Source organism: Galeopterus variegatus, unplaced genomic scaffold (assembly GCF_000696425.1).
Source record: "Galeopterus variegatus unplaced genomic scaffold, G_variegatus-3.0.2 Scaffold2459, whole genome shotgun sequence".
NCBI lineage: Eukaryota > Metazoa > Chordata > Mammalia > Dermoptera > Cynocephalidae > Galeopterus > Galeopterus variegatus.
In genome coordinates this window covers 216,497-226,718 of record NW_007728570.1, presented here as the reverse complement: position 1 = coordinate 226,718, position 10,222 = coordinate 216,497, and positions in this window count along the sequence as shown.

Here is a 10,222-nt window from a genome sequence, read left to right as displayed (position 1 = left end):
CTGGTCTCTGCCTTCAAATTCTCTAGCTTTAGGTGTTCTTGAAGCAGGAGTAAGGGAAGGCGGAATTAGAAAATGTTACAGGCAAAGAGATTAATTACTTCTGTTGTACTTGTCTTTTGGATTAGATTACTGTAATTGCAAGCAATACTTCACCTTTATAAGATCTGCAGACATATTAATCAAAGTGTCAATGACACGTGAACTGAGGGTAGCAGTGAAGTACAAAAAAGAAAACTAAGGAGAAGAAAGCTGCAAATGGGATGAGATAGAAGCCAAGAGTCAGGGGTCCGGAAGTTCAACATTTCCAAAAGCTCTGAAGGAGGACACATGAAAAAAATGCAGTTAGGGATTAGAGATCAGGCAAGGAAGGAGGAACCAGAAACCGAAAGAGGCAAGCACACCTGCTGCTAAGTCACTCACTATGGCAGACTGAATCTTCCAGAGAGCCACACCAATGCCACTGGTACTTCTCCATCGAGAGGCAGGGTCTGTGTTCCTGGCCAGATGACAATCAAGTGTGAATGCAGAATAAATATATTTTCAAACATTCAAGCACTCACAAAGATTATTTCCCATAATGCTTTCTTAAGAATTTACTTGAGGATGGGGTCCAGCAAAACAAGGAAATAGTCTAAGAGGAAGACATGAGGTATAGGAAACAGTAGATTCTACACAAGAGGAGGAAAGTCAAGAATGAGAGCTGTGCAAACAGTCTGGAACAGAAAGCCCCAAGAGACAGGTTCAGAGGAAAGCATGCTGGCAGGTCAGCGGAGTGGTGTGGGAAGATTCAAGAATACACTATCCTTGAGAGCTTGGGACATTTTAATATAGGGCTTTCTGTAATATTTGATTTTTCCAACCATGTCTATGTATTACTTTATAAAAATTTAAATTATCTTAATTAAAAAAATAAAATACTATTGGTATCATTAATGGTCAAGATGCAGCCACTGAGTCAACTGAGAAGTTTGTGTCTGGGGACCTTGTTAGTGGTACTTTGTGGAATATACTAACATTTATAAAGCAAATGTATTTCACAGGGCCTATTTTCCAAAGCCCTGTAGTCTCAGGTTTAGCCTAACCTTTTGGAATTACATATAGAAATGTTAACCTTGCAAAAAACAGGAAACTTTCCTCAGGCTAAGTCTTTGTAACACAGCAAAGTGGCTGGCTCAAGGACAGACAAGTTACTTGATTGATATGTAAAATACTGGGGAAATTGCTGTAGAGAAAAACAGTGTTTGCTAAGATCAAGCTTTTGTTGGTGGATCAACTTAACCTTTTGCAAACTGCATTATGGAATGTCATCTTGCTTGTTTCACTGATGTTACCAGCCTCTATTGTTAAACTATACTTAGCCATAACCCCACCTAAGTTCCTTTTCTGTAACTTCCTGGTCTAGAGAATAAATGCAGGGAGAAAACTCCAGTTCGTGGATAATTTCCAAAAGAAGGAATGCCTCTCTCTTGAGGGTTCCTGGAAATTAACCCCTTCAGGGTCTCTCATTGCTCAGAAGAGATGGACTTTGAGTAATCCTTTGCATCTCCATCACCAAGGGAAGAGAGGTGATAAATCCGTGCGAGGCAAAGCAACAGTACTTGCTGTAACAGGTTAGGGTCAGAATGGCTAGACTGACAATGTAATGATCTCAAATGGCTATTAAGATAAAAATAACCTTGCCAAGCAAAAGACAGGCTTTAAAGTGAAAACTAAAATCTGCATTTTAAGCTTTAATTAGCATATACATCGATGTCATTATAACAAAGAAAATATTTCTGATCTCGTTATAGCACAAAGAGCTTCGAAGCAGGAGGCTGCCTAGGTTCCACTCCAAGCTCTATCACTAACACACTGTGTAACCTCAAAAAATGCCTGACTTCTCTGTTCTTCAGTTTCAGCATTTATAAAACGGGATTATTTTATTCATACCATACATATGTATTGACTGTCTGCTAGTAGACCATGTTCTGGACCCTGGGGATGCAACAGAGAGCAAACCTCACTGAGCCACATCCTAATGGAGGGCACAGACAATAAGCAAAACATAAAATTATATTACAAAGTATACGAAGAGGGGATGAGTGCTATGGAGGAAAATAAAGCATAAAAAAGGTGATGAGTGCTGGCATGGGGGATGTTGTTTAAATAAGGAAGTCAGAGAAGACCTTGTTGAGTCAGAAACATTTGGACAGACTTGAAAGAGATAAGACACACCAACACCTGGAAGAAGAATATTCTGGGCATGGGGGATACTATGTACAAATACTACAATATAAAAACTTGCCTGGTATGGTAGGGGGATAGCAAGCAAGGCTCTGGGGCCAAAGCAGTGTGTGAGGGTGACAGTAGGAGGAGATGAAGTCAGAGATGTGACAGAGTCCAGATCATAAGGCCTGGTAGGCCACTGTAAGGACTCTGGCTTTTACTCCAGTGGTGACACATTTGGGAATTTTAAGCAGAAGAGCAATATAATATGATTTCTATTTTAAAAGGATAACTCTGGCTGCTGTGTGGAGAATGGGCTCTAGGAAACACAAGCAGAAGCAGAGACGCAAGAAGCTTCTGCAATAATCCAGGTGTTAATGGGTTAAGTTGTGTCCCTCCAAGTTCACATGTTGAAGTCCTAACCCCCACATTCTAAGACCTCAGAACCTCAGAATGTAACTTTATATGCAGATAAGGTCTTTACATAGATAATTTAAGTTAAGGTGAGGTCATTAGGGTGGGCCCTATCCAATATGACTAATGTCTTTATAAAAAGGGGACATTTGGACACAGAAATACACACACAGGGAAGATGATGTAGAAAGACACATGGAAAAGATGGTCATCTACAAGCCAAGGAAAGAGTCCTAGAACAGACCGTTCCCTCAGAGCCCTAGGAAGGAACCAACCCTGACAACACCTTAACTTTGGACTTCTGTCCTCCAGAATTGAGATAATTTTCTGTTGCTTATGCTATCCAGTTTGTAGACTTTGTTAAGGCAGCCCTAGCAAGCTAAGCTTATATACCAGTTAAGCTCTGACAGTGGCTCAGACCACAGAAGTAGCAGAAGTGATTAGATTCTGGATATATTTTGCATGAAAGGTCAATGGGAGTTCTTGAAGGGGTATGCGAGGGCAATGGAGGAGTCAAAGTTGACTTGAGGGTTTGGGCCTGAATAACTAAAGTTGGAATTGCCACAAACTGAGAAGGGGAAAGCTAGGGCTGGAGCAGGTTGGGGATGGGTGTGGGCGGGAAAGCCCAGGAATTCAGTTTTCACTATGTTATTAGAGATTGAATTAGGGATGATTATGACACAATCAATTGTGAGAATCAAATGAATTCAGTACATTCACCATTCAGTACATATTCGTTGCATGTTTACTGTGTACAAGTTCTTTTTTTTTTTTTTTTTTTTTTCCTTTTTGTCTTTTTTCGTGTCCGGCAACGGATCGCAATCCTCAGTGTCACGCCCATACCGGACCGGACCGGCAACGGGATCACAACCCTCGGTGTTGCTCCCACACCTCGCTCAGCCAGTGAGCGGGAACCGGTCTGTATGTGGGATCCGAACCCTCGGCGGGAAGTGCGCCACCGGGCCGGCCCTGTGTACAAGTTCTGAGAACACTTTAATTAGTAGATATTTAAAAAGATTTAAGTCTGGGGCCTAGCCCGTGGCGCACTCAGGAGAGTGCGGCGCTGGGAGCGCAGCAGCGCTCCTGCCGCGGGTTCGGATCCTGTGTGGGGATGACTGGTGCGCTCACAGCACTCACTGGCTGAGCACGGTGCGGCTGGTCTCAAAAAGGACAAAAAAAAATAAAAAATAAAAAGATTTAAGTCTGTTTTATAGAAGCATAGACTACAAATTGCATGAATAAGATGTTCAATCTCAAAAAGGTGAAAACATCAAAATCAAATGGTATAGGTTCTGCACAATCTGTCTACAAAGTAATCAGTTTCTTTACTAGACTGTTAATTTCCTCCATAGATAATTTTATAGTTGTAGTTTGCAAGATGATAGTGATAAATCATCATGGAGTATTTTAATACTCTGAAATATTATTATCTTTAATTCTATTTTTCCATGAACTTTTTGAAGTATCCTTGTATTCATTTGGATTCATATGCTCAGTGTGTCTGGTTTTAGTCAGTTGTACACGGTTTGTGGGCTCAAGAATCAGAAAGATCTAAATTCAGATTCTGGCCCTGACACTAGCTGTTTGAAAATTCCAAGTTACTCTGAGTCTTGGATTCTTTGTCTATAATATGGCCATAAAAATACCTTAGAATTGTTGTGAGGAATAATTAAGTGGCATATAGAGAATGCCTACTCCAGTGGTCAGTGCACAGCAAATACTCAATTAAGCTATTATTAGTTTCTAACAGTGCTACAGGAATTCAGGCTGAGGTGAGCTAACACTCTACAGTCAGGAAAGATAGAGTGGGACAGGTAGGCCCTAGACTGGGAATTAAACTAGAAGGGAGATTTACACAGGCGCAAAAAAAATGCTTCTCAAATTTTAATGTGGATTTTAATCACTGGGGGATTTATGAAAATGTAGATTCCAAGGCCTGGGGTGGGCTCAGAGATTCCGCACCCCTAACAAGCTCCCAGGTGACGCCCATGCCACTGCCCGACACACACGCTGAACAGAAAGGGCCTAGATCGCAGGCAAGTGGAATGGTGCGAACTAGGCATAAGAGTGTAGATACAGTGTGCTGGATGACTAGCATAGTCAGTCAGGCTAAAGCTTACACTAGAAAAGAATGAGGAAAAGTTTAGAAAGTAGGATGTGGCCATAATCTGGCAGGCTGTGAAGGGCTCGTTGATTTTACTCTCTGTTTGTGAAGACATGGTCAGTCCGTAGAGGGCTGTGAGCAGGGGAACCATAACATGGTGAAGACAATGCTTTCAGATACTCACTCTGGCACTAGTATTTATCTGTACAACACATCTGAGCAAGAAAAGGTCAAAGATGAGGAAACCCAAGGAAGAGTTCTCCAGTCAAGGTCCTTGAATCTGGGAGAAAGTGAAATCCCTTCCAACCAGTTTGAGGAGGCAAGAAGTGGGGAAATGGTTGTTGTAAGGCCATAGAGCTCCAAATGTGCAGAAGCTGACTCAGTTCAGCCTCTCTCTCATCCAAGTCCCCTTCTAAAGGCTTCTCTGCTTCTCTCCTCGCATTTGCTGTATCCGCCTCTCTCCCACAACTGGCTTTCCTGTACCTTCGTCTTCCACACAGCCCAGAGGGGTCCATGGATTTTGTATTTACTGTCTATGACTCACTAGAAACTGTTGTCATGTCTCTGAATTCAAATTCCTAGATGAAAATTCAAATGGGCATGGCTCATCCTTTGAGACAGGTGACTTGTGGATAGGCCACCCTTTCCTGTCAGGTAGAGTCAGAGGGAGGATAAGATCATGCAACCCAGTAGGGGCTGTGGGGCCAGCGCAGAGTCCTTTAAAACGCTGTGGGCAGGCTCCCCAAAATATGTGTTTCATGGGGAAAAACTGTTCAAGTATATCTTATCCTTGAAAAAAAAGCCTTCTCCTCTTTCCTTCTCATCCAAACTTCTCCAAACTTCTGCACTGTCTCCGCATTCTGACTTTCCACCCGCTCGATCCACTGCAGCCTGGCTTCAGCCTCCCGTTTCCCCACCCCAACAGTGCCCTGACACTGCTGTTTCTAAATACCAAAAACAGTAACCCCAGTGTCTCCACAGGTGTGGTTCACCCTGTGTTAATTAGTACAGAGAACCCAGTTTCATCACCAATGTGCCCACACGAATCCAATCATACCAAGTACATCATAAATTTTAACGAGGCAGTAATAAGGTGAGACTACACAGTAAACGTAATTTCATTTGACATTTTTCCCCTCAGACATTTTCCTTCCCTCAATTTGTTCCTCTCCACAATCACCAGGGATAGCTCCTGGCCCCTTTTAAGCCTGGAGCCAGCTGACCCCCCGTCTGGAGGCTCAATTCTACAAACTCACACGGCTATCTCACCAGAGGGACTTCTCATCCCACACCCTTTCCACTGGAGAAACTGTCACCCACTGCTTTCTTCCAGCACCTTCTGCCAGATGTGTCACTGTCCTCTGTTCATCACCGCAGACTCTTGAGGATGACGGGCGATACACAGTTCCATGAACAAGGTGAATCGAGGTCCCCAAGCATCAGCTTAGGCTCCCCCGACTGAGATCTGGGAACAGGCTCATTCCCAGGAAGGCCAGCTATGAATTCAGCAGTTAACTCCTCGGAGAATTCAGAGTCCAATCCCATATCTAGCAAAAGATATTTACTCTCTCATCATGGTTTAGCCTTGATCTTCAGTAAGAAAAGGCATTCCTCAGTTAATGGTAACTCCATCTCTCCAGTGCTCGGGTCAGGTGCTTATATCAGCATGTTCTGTTAGCTTTACCTTTAATATATATCCAGAATCCAACCACCTTTCACTACATCATTACTACCATTCCAGTCCATCCAGGCCATTATAGTCATGGAAAGATTCGTATTACTTTTTAATTCTATGTCTCCATGAACTTCTTGAAGTACGCTGTATATCACCCAGACTAAAGTGACAGCCTCCTTGACTAAGTCGTCCCACCTCAACTCTTCTCCCTCACAGACTGTCCTCATCACAGCTGCCAGAGGATCCTTTTTAAACGAAAAGTAGTAGTATATGACTCAGTTCAAAACCTCAAATGACATCCCATCTCACTCAAGAGTAAGACATAGTCCTTACTATAGCCAACCAGGCCCTACCTCCACGATCCCCGTGTCTCTGACTTCACTTAGAGTAAGGCTCTCCCTTCTTTCCTCCATTCTAGCCACACTGGCCATCTGAGAAAACAGTAACAATGGATAACATTTTTTGAGCACTTACTATATCCAGGTACTTCCTTACATTTATTTAACCCATTGAAACTGAGACTTTGAGAGGTTATACACCTTGCTCAACGTTACAGCAAAACAGAATGAAACTCAATCTGGCTAAGAGCCCATAGTCTCAACCACATAGTAGAGTCATACTGCCTTTGATACATGGTATTTTCGTTAGAGTCATTTTCTAAATATTTGTCTAGTTTTTTGTTTTCCCTTGTCCTGAGAACATTAAAAAACTTTCCAGGTAATTAGATATTAATATTCAATTTTGGAATTTGAGATTTTTTGTGGCTTGATAGTCAATTTCTGTAAATACCTCAGGGTTGCTTATAAAGGCATATTCTGTATCAAGGATACAGGATTTAACATGTATCTGTTAGATATACCTTATTCTGATCCCTTATATACTTTGATCTACATCTACTTGCAGGCTGTTTTTATCTCCTTTATCTCATCATTGGTTCTTTGAGCTTTTTTTCAGAATTCAAGTTCTCTAATTTCTTTGAGAAGAGAGAATGCCTAAAATCTTCTTTCCTGGGATATTCTTTTGGTATATATTATTCACCTGCCTTTTACCTATTTTGTTCCTTTTTTCTTTTGGGGGGACTGTGGGGTAGAAAGGGCACAGGTGTTGGGTTGTGGTGACTATTCGCAGTTCTCCTGCTGGCTCCTTTCTGCCCCTCACTCATTTACAACATCCAGGACACTGTAAGGGAAACTGGCTACCAGAAGCAGCTGGCAGTTTCAAGTTGGGTTTCACAATATACTCTCACCAAGGAAGCGGAGCACATCCATGCTCAGTTTTTGCATCACCCCTGCAGAGCCAGAGGTCAGGATGGCTCATAGTGAAGGTTGCCATAGGTTCTCTGGAGACCCATCTGGTGTTCCACCCAGCTGAACTAAGTTACCAACCGAGAGTGGATTGTGTAGGTGTGTTTCTCCTTGGTGATTTCTCATTTCCACATCATCTCTTTCTTGGTTTGGAGGCTGGAATGCAGAAAGTGATTCAATGAGATTTCTCATCAATTCTATATCCCTTGTCATTTAGGATGTGAACTGAGTCCCTCTAGGGATGTCCAACACTTGCCATGGGCCCCGTGAAGCCCTTTGATTATCTGTGACTCTTACCAGAGGATCCGTAAGAGGACTTTTCAGGGTGGTGACACTTTCTTTTAGAAAACTCATTACCAAGCTTGAGGGGTCTATTGCAATTGCTTTTGGAATTTACTTAGTTTTAAGACATTTGGCAGATAATTCTTCCTAATTTGTGGTATAAATTTATAACTGTTTCTTTGCTCAACTGAATATAAAGTTTTCTACTTATTTCAATCCTTTTATTCTCAACACTTGCAGTGGCATGAAAGTTTGGCAGATAATTCTTCCTAATTTGTGGTATAAATTTATAACTGTTTCTTTGCTCAATTGAATATAAAGTTTTCTACTTATTTCAATCCTTTTATTCTCAACACTTGCAGTGGCATGAAAAGTAACAAGTCTTTTGGTTTAAAAAAGTGAAATAATTAGGACTCCATGAAGGTCTATATCCCAAGTAATTGGAAAAACAGAATCACAATGATGATGATGGGTAGAGAGGGTTGTGGTGGGAAAAGAGAAGGAAGATGAAGTTGTTGGAAATCCAAACTGGTAATAAGAGATTCATCATTAGAGTCAAGAAGTCACTAAAGAAAAAGACTGGGAATTACCTATCAGAGTTGAAGCTATGTCATAACATGTAGCACCAGTAGAGGATTTTTTTTAAAAAAGCATAGTCACAGTATTTAGTCTTATCTGCATTATAATCGAGTTGGGCCATTTAAAAAGATAAGCTAAAGTTTAATAGGTCATAAGCAGAAGGTAAGGCAAGAGGACACACAGCCTGGTCTCAGATTTAGGTTTGGTTGGGATCACAGGCTGAGAAATAGGAATCAAAACAAAATCAATGGACAAGATGAACTATAGTTTGAAAAATGGGCAAAGGTCAGGGATTTGAGAACCATCAGGAGTGGAGTGGATACTAGAAGAATTTTGTATATTTTGAATATTCCCTACCTCTAGCCCATCTATACACACATAGATAGTTAGATTGATCAATCTTTATCCTACCTTTTAAGTTAAATACATTTTAAGGACCAACCACTGCCCTCTTATCCAAAAGTGGGCAATGATCCCAATAAATGAATTTGTGACACATGCTTTGATAGCTAAAGGCTAACAAACTATAAGTATCATTTGTAGTGTACTTTATCATTTCCAAAACTTTCTTTACACACACTATTTTACTTGATTGACTACACTATGAGTTTTCAAAAGCTATTTATTCTTGTTTTACAGATGAAGAAACTGCAGTAGAGACAGGCAAATTACTTGCCTAAGATCACACATCTATTACATTTGCAGAGCCAGTAGAATGAAGGCTCTATTTACCACTTATCTACACATCCTTCTAACCCTAGAGTTAACACAAGAATAAACACATCTACATCTACATCAAGTTTCAATAAATGTCTTTCCCATATATGTAACACCATTCAAACGTATGTGAAAATCTTTTTGAGTATGGCAAATCTAAAGCTACCACCTGAGGTGAGGTATAATCAAAAGTACCTGGGAGAAGAGGTAAATTTATAAATTGTTATTGCAAGATTTATCTCATTTTGTTTAAATATGTGCCTTTCATATATTAATCAATCTTATTAAACTATATGTTGCTGTGAAGATTAAAGAAGAAAGTGGAATCATACCTTTCAAAGAGAGTGGTTTTCAAAATCAGTGTAGATTAATGATGTGGCTCTACGAATGAAGTATGATGAATTAGTATGAAGTATTATGACTACCTGTACCTATACACATAGATATAAATTTTCTCAAGGGATAATTAGAAGTACAATTACTATCATGCAGAAGCCAGTAAAATTTTTTGCTTTTAGAAAGAGGACAAAAAGTTGATAATTCTTACATTGTTACAATATCAATTAGGGAATGGGTGAAAGAAGAAAAACCACCAGTAAAAATAACAGGCATTCAGAAAGGTAGGTAAAAAACCTATTAGAACAGTGTCACAGGGGCCATTCAAAAAGCAAGCAATATATAGAAGTATAAAGAGGGCTTAAAAGAAAGAATTAGATTTAGTCATTGGCAATCTCCAATTAACAGTTCCATAAAATGAGTTGCTCCATATGGGGCTGCCTAGGAGACTCCCTGAGGAACTGAAATGTCTCCAACTAACGGTTTGAGCAGTGGTAGCATAATGACAGCTAAAGATAATAGCTTCCAAAAAAAAAAAAAAGCTAAGAAAGGCTCAAACACGATAAGAAAATGGATTAAGAACAGGTTTTTAAAACTTTCATCCGC